Raw genomic sequence first — 8850 nt, 5'->3', positions numbered from 1 at the left:
ATTGTGAGAACACCAGGTATATTGTGAGCAAACCAGGTATATTGTGAGCACACCAGGTATATTGTGAGCACACAAGGTATGTTGTGAGCACACCAGGTATGTTGTGAGCACACCAGGTGTATTGTGAGAACACCAGATATGTTTTGAGCACAACAGATATGTTGTGAGCATTCAATGTATGTTGTGTGCACACCAGGTATATTGTGAGCACTCCAGGTATATTGTGAGCACTCTAGGCATGTTGTGAGCACACCAGATATGTTGTGAGCGCACCAGATATGTTGCGAGCACTCCAGATATGTTTTGAGCACACCAGGTATGTTGTGAGCTCTCCAGGTATATTGTGAGCACAACACGTATATTGTGAGCACACCAGGTATATTGTGAGCATTCCAGGTATATTGTGAGCACTCCAGGTATGCTGTGAGCACTCCAGGTATGTTGTGAGCACTCCAGGTATATTGTGAGCACAACACGTATATTGTGAGCACACCAGGTATATTGTGAGCACACCAGATATGTTGTGAGCATTCCATGCATGTTGTGGGCACACCTCGTATATTGTGAGCACTCCAGGTATATTGTGAGCACACCAGGTATATTGTGAGCACACCAGGTATGTTGTGAGCACTCCAGGTATGTTGTGGGCACACCGGTATTTTGTGAGCACACCAGGTATATTGTGAGCACACCAGGTATATTGTGAGTACAACAGGTATGTTGTGAGCACTCAAGGTATGTTGTGAGCACTCCAGGTATGGTGTGAGCACTCCAGGTTTGTTGTGAGCACACCAGGTATATTGTGAGCACTCCAGTTATGTTGTGAGCACACTAGATATGTTCTGTGCATTCCATGTGTTGTGGGCACGCCAGGTATATTGTGGGCACGCCAGGTATATTGTGAGCACACCAGGTATATTGTGAGCACACCAGGTATATTGTGAGCACACCAGGTATATTGTGAGCACACCAGGTATATTGTGAGCACACCAGGTATATTGTGAGCACACCAGGTGTATTGTGAGCACACCAGGTATATTGTGAGCACACCAGGCATATTGTGAGCACACCAGGTATGTTGTGAGCACACCAGGTATATTGTGAGAACACCAGATATGTTTTGAGCACACCAGATATGTTGTGAGCATTCCATGTATGTTGTGTGCACACCAGGTATATTGTGAGCACTCCATGTGTGTTGTGAGCACACCACATATGTTGTGAGCACACCATATATGTTGTGAGCACTCCAGATATGTTTTGAGCACTACAGGTATGTTGTGAGCATTCCATGTATGTTGTGTGCACACCAGGTATATTGTGAACACTCCAGGTATGTTGTGAGCACACCAGATATGTTTTGAGCACACCAGTTATGTTGTGAGCACACCAGGTATATTGTGAGAACACCAGATATGTTTTGAGCATTCCAGGTATATTTTGAGCAGACTAGCAATATTGTGAGCACACTAGTTATGTTGTGAGCACACCAGGTATGTTGTGAGCACGCCAGGTATGTTGTGAGCACGCCAGGTACGTTGTGAGCACGCCAGGTACGTTGTGAGCACGCCAGGTACGTTGTGAGCACGCCAGGTACGTTGTGAGCACGCCAGGTACGTTGTGAGCACGCCAGGTACGTTGTGAGCACGCCAGGTACGTTGTGAGCACGCCAGGTACGTTGTGAGCACGCCAGGTACGTTGTGAGCACGCCAGGTACGTTGTGAGCACGCCAGGTACGTTGTGAGCACGCCAGGTACGTTGTAAGCACGCCAGGTACGTTGTGAGCACGCCAGGTACGTTGTGAGCAGGCCAGGTACGGTACGTTGTGAGCACGCCAGGTACGTTGTGAGCACGCCAGGTACGTTGTGAGCACGCCAGGTACGTTGTGAGCACGCCAGGTACGTTGTGAGCACGCCTGGTACGTTGTGAGCACGCCTGGTACGTTGTGAGCACGCCAGGTACGTTGTGAGCACGCCAGGTACGTTGTGAGCACGCCAGGTACGTTGTGAGCACGCCAGGTACGTTGTGAGCACGCCAGGTACGTTGTGAGCACGCCAGGTACGTTGTGAGCAGGCCAGGTACGTTGTGAGCACGCCAGGTACGTTGTGAGCACGCCAGGTACGTTGTGAGCACGCCAGGTACGTTGTGAGCACGCCAGGTACGTTGTGAGCACGCCTGGTACGTTGTGAGCACGCCTGGTACGTTGTGAGCACGCCTGGTACGTTGTGAGCACGCCAGGTACGTTGTGAGCACGCCAGGTACGTTGTGAGCACGCCAGGTACGTTGTGAGCACGCCAGGTACGTTGTGAGCACGCCAGGTACGTTGTGAGCACGCCAGGTACGTTGTGAGCACGCCAGGTACGTTGTGAGCACGCCAGGTACGTTGTGAGCACGCCAGGTACGTTGTGAGCACGCCAGGTACGTTGTGAGCACGCCAGGTACGTTGTGAGCACGCCAGGTACGTTGTGAGCACGCCAGGTACGTTGTGAGCACGCCAGGTACGTTGTGAGCACGCCAGGTACGTTGTGAGCACGCCAGGTACGTTGTGAGCACGCCAGGTACGTTGTGAGCACGCCAGGTGTGTTGTGAGCACGCCAGGTGTGTTGGGAGCACGCCAGGTGTGTTGGGAGCATTCCAGGTATGTTGTGAGCACTCCAGGTATGTTGTGAGCACTCCAGGTATGTTGTGAGCACACCAGGTATGTTGTGAGCACAACACGTATATTGTGACCACACCAGGTATATTGTGAGCACACCAGGTATATTGTGAGCACACCAGGTATATTGTGAACACACCAGGTTTATTGTGAACATTCCAGGTATATTGTGAACATTCCAGGTATATTGTGAACATTCCAGGTATATTGTAAGCACACCAGGTATATTGTGAGCACACCAGGTATATTGTGAGCACACCAGGTATATTGTAAGCATTCCACGTATATTGTGAGTACACAAGGTATGTTGTGAGCACACCAGATATGTTGTGAGCACTCCAGGGAGCACACCTTGTATATTGTGAGCACTCCAGGTATATTGTGAGGACACCAGATACGTTGTGAGCACTCCAGGGAGCACACCTTGTATATTGTGCGCACTCCAGGTATTTTGTGAGCACACCAGGTATATTGTGAGCATACCAGGTATGTTGTGAGCACTCCAGGTATGTTGTGAGCACTCCAGGTATGTTGTGAACACACCAGGTATATTGTGAGCACTCCAGTTATGTTGTGAGCACATCAGATATGTTGTAAGCACACCAGATATGTTCTGAGCATTCCATGTGTTGTTGGCACGCCAGATATATTGTGAGCACACCAGGTATGTTGTGAGCACACCAGATATGTTGTGAGCACTCCAGGTATGTTGTGAGTACACCAGATATGTTTTGAGCACACCAGTTATGTTGTGAGCACTCCAGGTATATTGTGAGCACAACAGGTATATTGTGAGCACAACAGGTATATTGTGAGCACACCAGGTATATTGTGAGCAGACCAGGTATATTGTGAGCAGACCAGGTATATTGTGAGCACACCAGGTATGTTGTGAGCACACCAGGTATGTTGTGAGCACACCAGGTATGTTGTGAGCACACCAGGTATGTTGTGAGCACACCAGGTATGTTGTGAGCACACCAGGTATGTTGTGAGCACACCAGGTATGTTGTGAGCACACCAGGTATGTTGCGAGCACACCAGGTACGTTGTGAGCACGCCAGGTACGTTGTGAGCACGCCAGGTACGTTGTGAGCACGCCAGATACGTTGTGAGCACGCCAGATACGTTGTGACCACGCAAGGTACGTTGTGAGCACGCCAGGTACGTTGTGAGCACGCCAGGTACGTTGTGAGCACGCGAGGTACGTTGTGAGCACGCTAGGTACGTTGTGAGCACGCCAGGTACGTTGTGAGCACACCAGGTACGTTGTGAGCACACCAGGTACGTTGTGAGCACACCAGGTACGTTGTGAGCACACCAGGTACGTTGTGAGCACACCAGGTACGTTTTGAGCACACCAGGTACGTTTTGAGCACACCAGGTACGTTGTGAGCACACCTGGTACGTTGTGAGCACACCTGGTACGTTGTGAGCACACCTGGTACGTTGTGAGCACACCTGGTACGTTGTGAGCACACCAGGTACGTTGTGAGCACTCCAGGAACGTTGTGAGCACACCAGGTACGTTGTGAGCACACCAGGTACGTTGTGAGCACACCAGGTACGTTGTGAGCACACCAGGTACGTTGTGAGCACACCAGGTACGTTGTGAGCACACCAGGTACGTTGTGAGCACACCTGGTACGTTGTGAGCACACCAGGTACGTTGTGTGCACACCAGGTACGTTGTGTGCACACCAGGTACGTTGTGAGCACACCAGGTACGTTGTGAGCACACCAGGTATATTGTGAGCACTTCAGGTATGTTGTGAGCACATCAGATATGTTTTGAGGACACCAGGTATGTTGTGAACACACCAGGTATATTGTGAGCACTCCAGGTATATTGTGAGCAGACCAGGTATGTTGTGAGCACACCAGGTATGTTGTGAGCACACCAGGTATGTTGTGAGCACGCCAGGTACGTTGTGAGCACGCCAGGTACGTTGTGAGCACGCCAGGTACGTTGTGAGCACGCTAGGTACGTTGTGAGCACGCCAGGTACGTTGTGAGCACGCTAGGTACGTTGTGAGGACGCCAGGTACGTTGTGAGCACAGCAGGTACGTTGTGAGCACACCAGGTACGTTGTGAGCACACCTGGTACGTTGTGAGCACACCAGGTACGTTGTGAGCACACCAGGTACGTTGTGAGCACACCAGGTACGTTGTGAGCACACCAGGTATATTGTGAGCACACCAGGTATGTTGTGAGCACACCAGGTATATTGTGAGCACTCCAGGTATATTTTGGGCACTCCAGGGAGCACACCAGGTATATTGTGAGCACACCAGTTATATTCTGAGTACTCCAGTGAGCACACCAGGTATATTGTGTGCACTCCAGGTATATGGTGAGAACACCAGGTATATTGTGAGCACTCCAGGTATATGGTGAGAACACCAGGTATATTGTGAGCACACCTCACCTCCTTGGTCCTCCAGGCTGTAGGACCAAGTCCCAGGCTGTAGGACCAAGTCCCAGGCTGTAGGACGAAGTCCCAGGCTGTAGGACCAAGTCTCACACTACCCAACAGCTTTGGTTATAGAATTTTTTTACCTAACAAGTAGTAGTGTGATTATACTCCTCAAGAATTAAATCTTCCGTTTAATTTCGGTAAGATTAAAATATATCTCTCCACAAATGTATGAAGGGAAGTTTACTGATGAAAATAAATTATAAAATACAGTCCGCTCAAAAGTAATAAATACAATTAAATACAATTTCTTGAATTAATAATCAAGTCAATCACCGGTAGATTTCCCTACAAAGGAGGTCATCACTTTATCCTTCCCATGTTCCCGGGGTATAACGGTCTGAGCGAGTTGTCTGTCACTTAATAGCAATAAGTATAAAAGCTGGTTGAAGAAACTGTAGAGAATGCCATTATTACTTATGGAGACTGTTGCAAGTCAAGTTACTCCAACATAAGCGTGTTGTGAAATTTTGCTCTACTCTGGCTGCAATTGCATGCACTATCTCAACTTTACAATGGGTGACAGCTTCAATGTCATTTGAGCTTAGCGAATACGAGAGCAAGCATACGGGCCAGGGAGTACAGGGTAAAGTAAGGGCCCAGCCCCTTTGTGGGGCAGTCTTTATCAACACGCTCTCTTGGCCTAGAATCACACTGTTCTAGTGAGTCAACTTCAATGCAACAAAAACACCACAGAACTTCTCAGTGGGTCATCATCAGATTTGTAAATTTATGAAAGTGGATAGTTTTAAGAAGTTGAAGAGTTCTAAACTTAACTAAAGATCTAGTTTTAACAGAAAGAGGCTTTATAATGTTTAAGGACTTGGAGGGAGAATTAGTACTGAAAGTAACCATGTGAGTGATGGTATTTAGTAAAGAAAGTTTTATACAATAATATAACTCATAGACAAGTATTCACAAATCTTGGGTGATAATAATATAGAGGGTTCTAATATTCTTAGAGGGATGTTAGCAAAGCTTGTACAGCATCAGGGGACACTGTGGCATCTCATCTGACCAATCACATAGTTCACTTGTGGACAATCATGTCTTAACATTTACTAAGACAACCAATCATTAACATGGCTTTCTTAACACTGACAGTTGCAAGAGGAACACAGGATTCCATTCACCTGGGCTCTAGGAGACTCGAACCACGGACCCTATGTGTGTATGTTCCAATTTATTTTATAGGAACACAGGAGTTCCAACAGCTGGATGCTCAGTCAATCGATATAATGGAATGCAGAATCAACAAAATAATGATCTGTCATGCACACAGTCAATAAAACAGACGAAACAATCGTGATATCAAACAGCTAATTAATTGATCACCATCAGGTATGTCTTTATCTCTAGCCTCCACCTGTTGTAGTTGGGTAGCAAAGCAAGCAATTCTCGCTGATCTAGAATCGATGCACAGATCGACAATAACACAAAAAATAAAATTTTATTAATTTTATTTATATATCTGAATGCTAAATAATTACCATAAAATAATTACAGAAAGACAACATGATACACAAATAACAAAAACATTGGAAAACAGAGAAACACAAAATATAAACCAATGAGGATACACAATACAATACAGAGAGCAGTCCAAAACGGATACACAAACACAACACAGTACATACAGAAACACAAGGAGAACATACAGAAACACAAGGAGAACATACAGAAACACAAGGAGAACATACAGAAACACAAGGAGAACATACAAAAACAAAGGTACAAGACCATAGGCTTGAAGGGCCAACTGGGCCACAAAACTGAAAATAAACATAATATAAGAGCGTAAACAAGAACACGTCATTTAACATATTTCTTATATTTCTGATGAAACTCAGTCCTTGGAAATAGGATACAGTATGCCTCCTACATTAGTGTAGAGGTGACCCACGTGTTACAACAATAGTACAGTAATTCACCTGGAACTGTCGTCGTAGGGAGAGGAAGGGCTGGTAGGGTAGGTGGAGCAAGTCTAGGCTCCTCAGGAAGGGTAGGACAGAGGGAATCAATGCCTCTTAGGGGTCCTATGGGCACATATCCTAAGTGCCAGTGGTGCCGGGCAGGCGTCGTCCGCGTTGGGTCACATGCAGTTCAAATCTGGCCCACTCGGCCTGCGCGGGCTGCCGCGCGGGTAGGCCGTGCGCCGTCGTCGTCCACCAATCAGGGCACAGCCCTGCCTATACTGTAAAATGTCTCCTTGGCGGGCACTTTGAATGTGGTTCCCTCTACACTCCTCCCGTCCCTATAGAACAACGGGTATGTTGGAGGGAAAACGTTTCGCTATATACAACATGTCTTTTTTGTAAAAAAGTCTATTTTCATGAATGGGTCCTATTACAATTATTACCCGTATTGTCTTTGCACTATACACGAACTGTTTCAACATTGCATACACTACACTATTCCTTTTCCTTTTTTCTTTTTTTTTTTTCTTTTTTTTTTTTTCTTTTCCTGCTCTTATGGCTCACACCGAGGACATGCATACTCTGGTTTTGATCGTACACTCGCCAGAGTCACTCCCACGCAGACCCCATGGAACCATTCCGCGCACATATCGCATTGCACCATAAACTTTCCATCGTATGGTTGCCGACACACACAGTAAAGGTCCTTATATGGCCCTCCCACTGGGTCCTGAACCTGTGACATATGATGTTTAAACTTCTCAATCCAGCCCGGGCATGTACGGTCCTTGCACTTCTTTAGTTTATCATGATTTGCTGTGATGTTGTCATTCTGGAGCTTGACCCTAAATAAACAAGATGAGAACTTGTGGATGATGACGCCTGGGCCCTTCCACTGCGGTGATAGCTTCCGGCACTGCCCCTTCACCTGTGCCGTGTCTAGCAGGTAAACCAGGTCCCCTTTCTCATAGACCTGTAGCCGTGCCCGTAGGTCATAATCTCTCTTCATTCGTTCCTGGTTCGTGGATAGAGACTTCCGTGCCAGTCCATGCGCCTTCTCAATTTCCTTCTGCAAATTTGCTAGGTAAGGTACTGCATCTGATTGAAGTTGCACCTCCCGGGGGTACATTAAATCTATTGGCTGGTTGGTTTCCCAACCGAGCATTAACTTGTTGGGCGTGAACCCCGTCTGTCGGTTCACACTAGACCTGATGGCCCCTGCTATGTGTTGGATATAGGTGTCCCAGCTGTCATGTTGGGAACTGGCATAACACCGCAATGCATCCATGATGGTTCTGTTATACCTTTCCACCTGCCCATTCGCCGACGGCCTGTAGGCGGTAGTACGGGCCTTGTGGATGTGCATCAATTCGCAGAGCTTCGTAAACAAGTCACTTTCAAAATTCCTGCCCTGATCGGTGAAGATTTCAAACGGATACCCGAACCTGGTGAAGAACCCATCGAGTGCTGCTCGGGCGGTGTTCTCTGCCGTCTGGGACGGTAGTGGCACACACTCAATCCATTTAGTGAACTGATCTACCATTACCAGGAGATATTCGTTGCCTTTCGGAGTCTTAGGCAATGGTCCCAGAATGTCCAAGTGTACCCTTTCCATTGGTGCACCCGCCTGGTACTTAAGCAGCTCATGCCTGCTGGTCTTGGATGCTTTTTTGTTCATACTACAGTGGTGGCATGATGCCACGTAATTTGCGACGTCCGTTGATAGTCCGTACCAGAAGTACCTTGCTTTGACCCGCTCCATTGTGCGATTCCGGCCCTGGTGGCCCATATCAGGTATAT

Source organism: Procambarus clarkii, chromosome 75 (assembly GCF_040958095.1).
Source record: "Procambarus clarkii isolate CNS0578487 chromosome 75, FALCON_Pclarkii_2.0, whole genome shotgun sequence".
In the NCBI taxonomy this organism is placed as follows: domain Eukaryota; kingdom Metazoa; phylum Arthropoda; class Malacostraca; order Decapoda; family Cambaridae; genus Procambarus; species Procambarus clarkii.
This window is presented reverse-complemented; position numbering follows the sequence as displayed.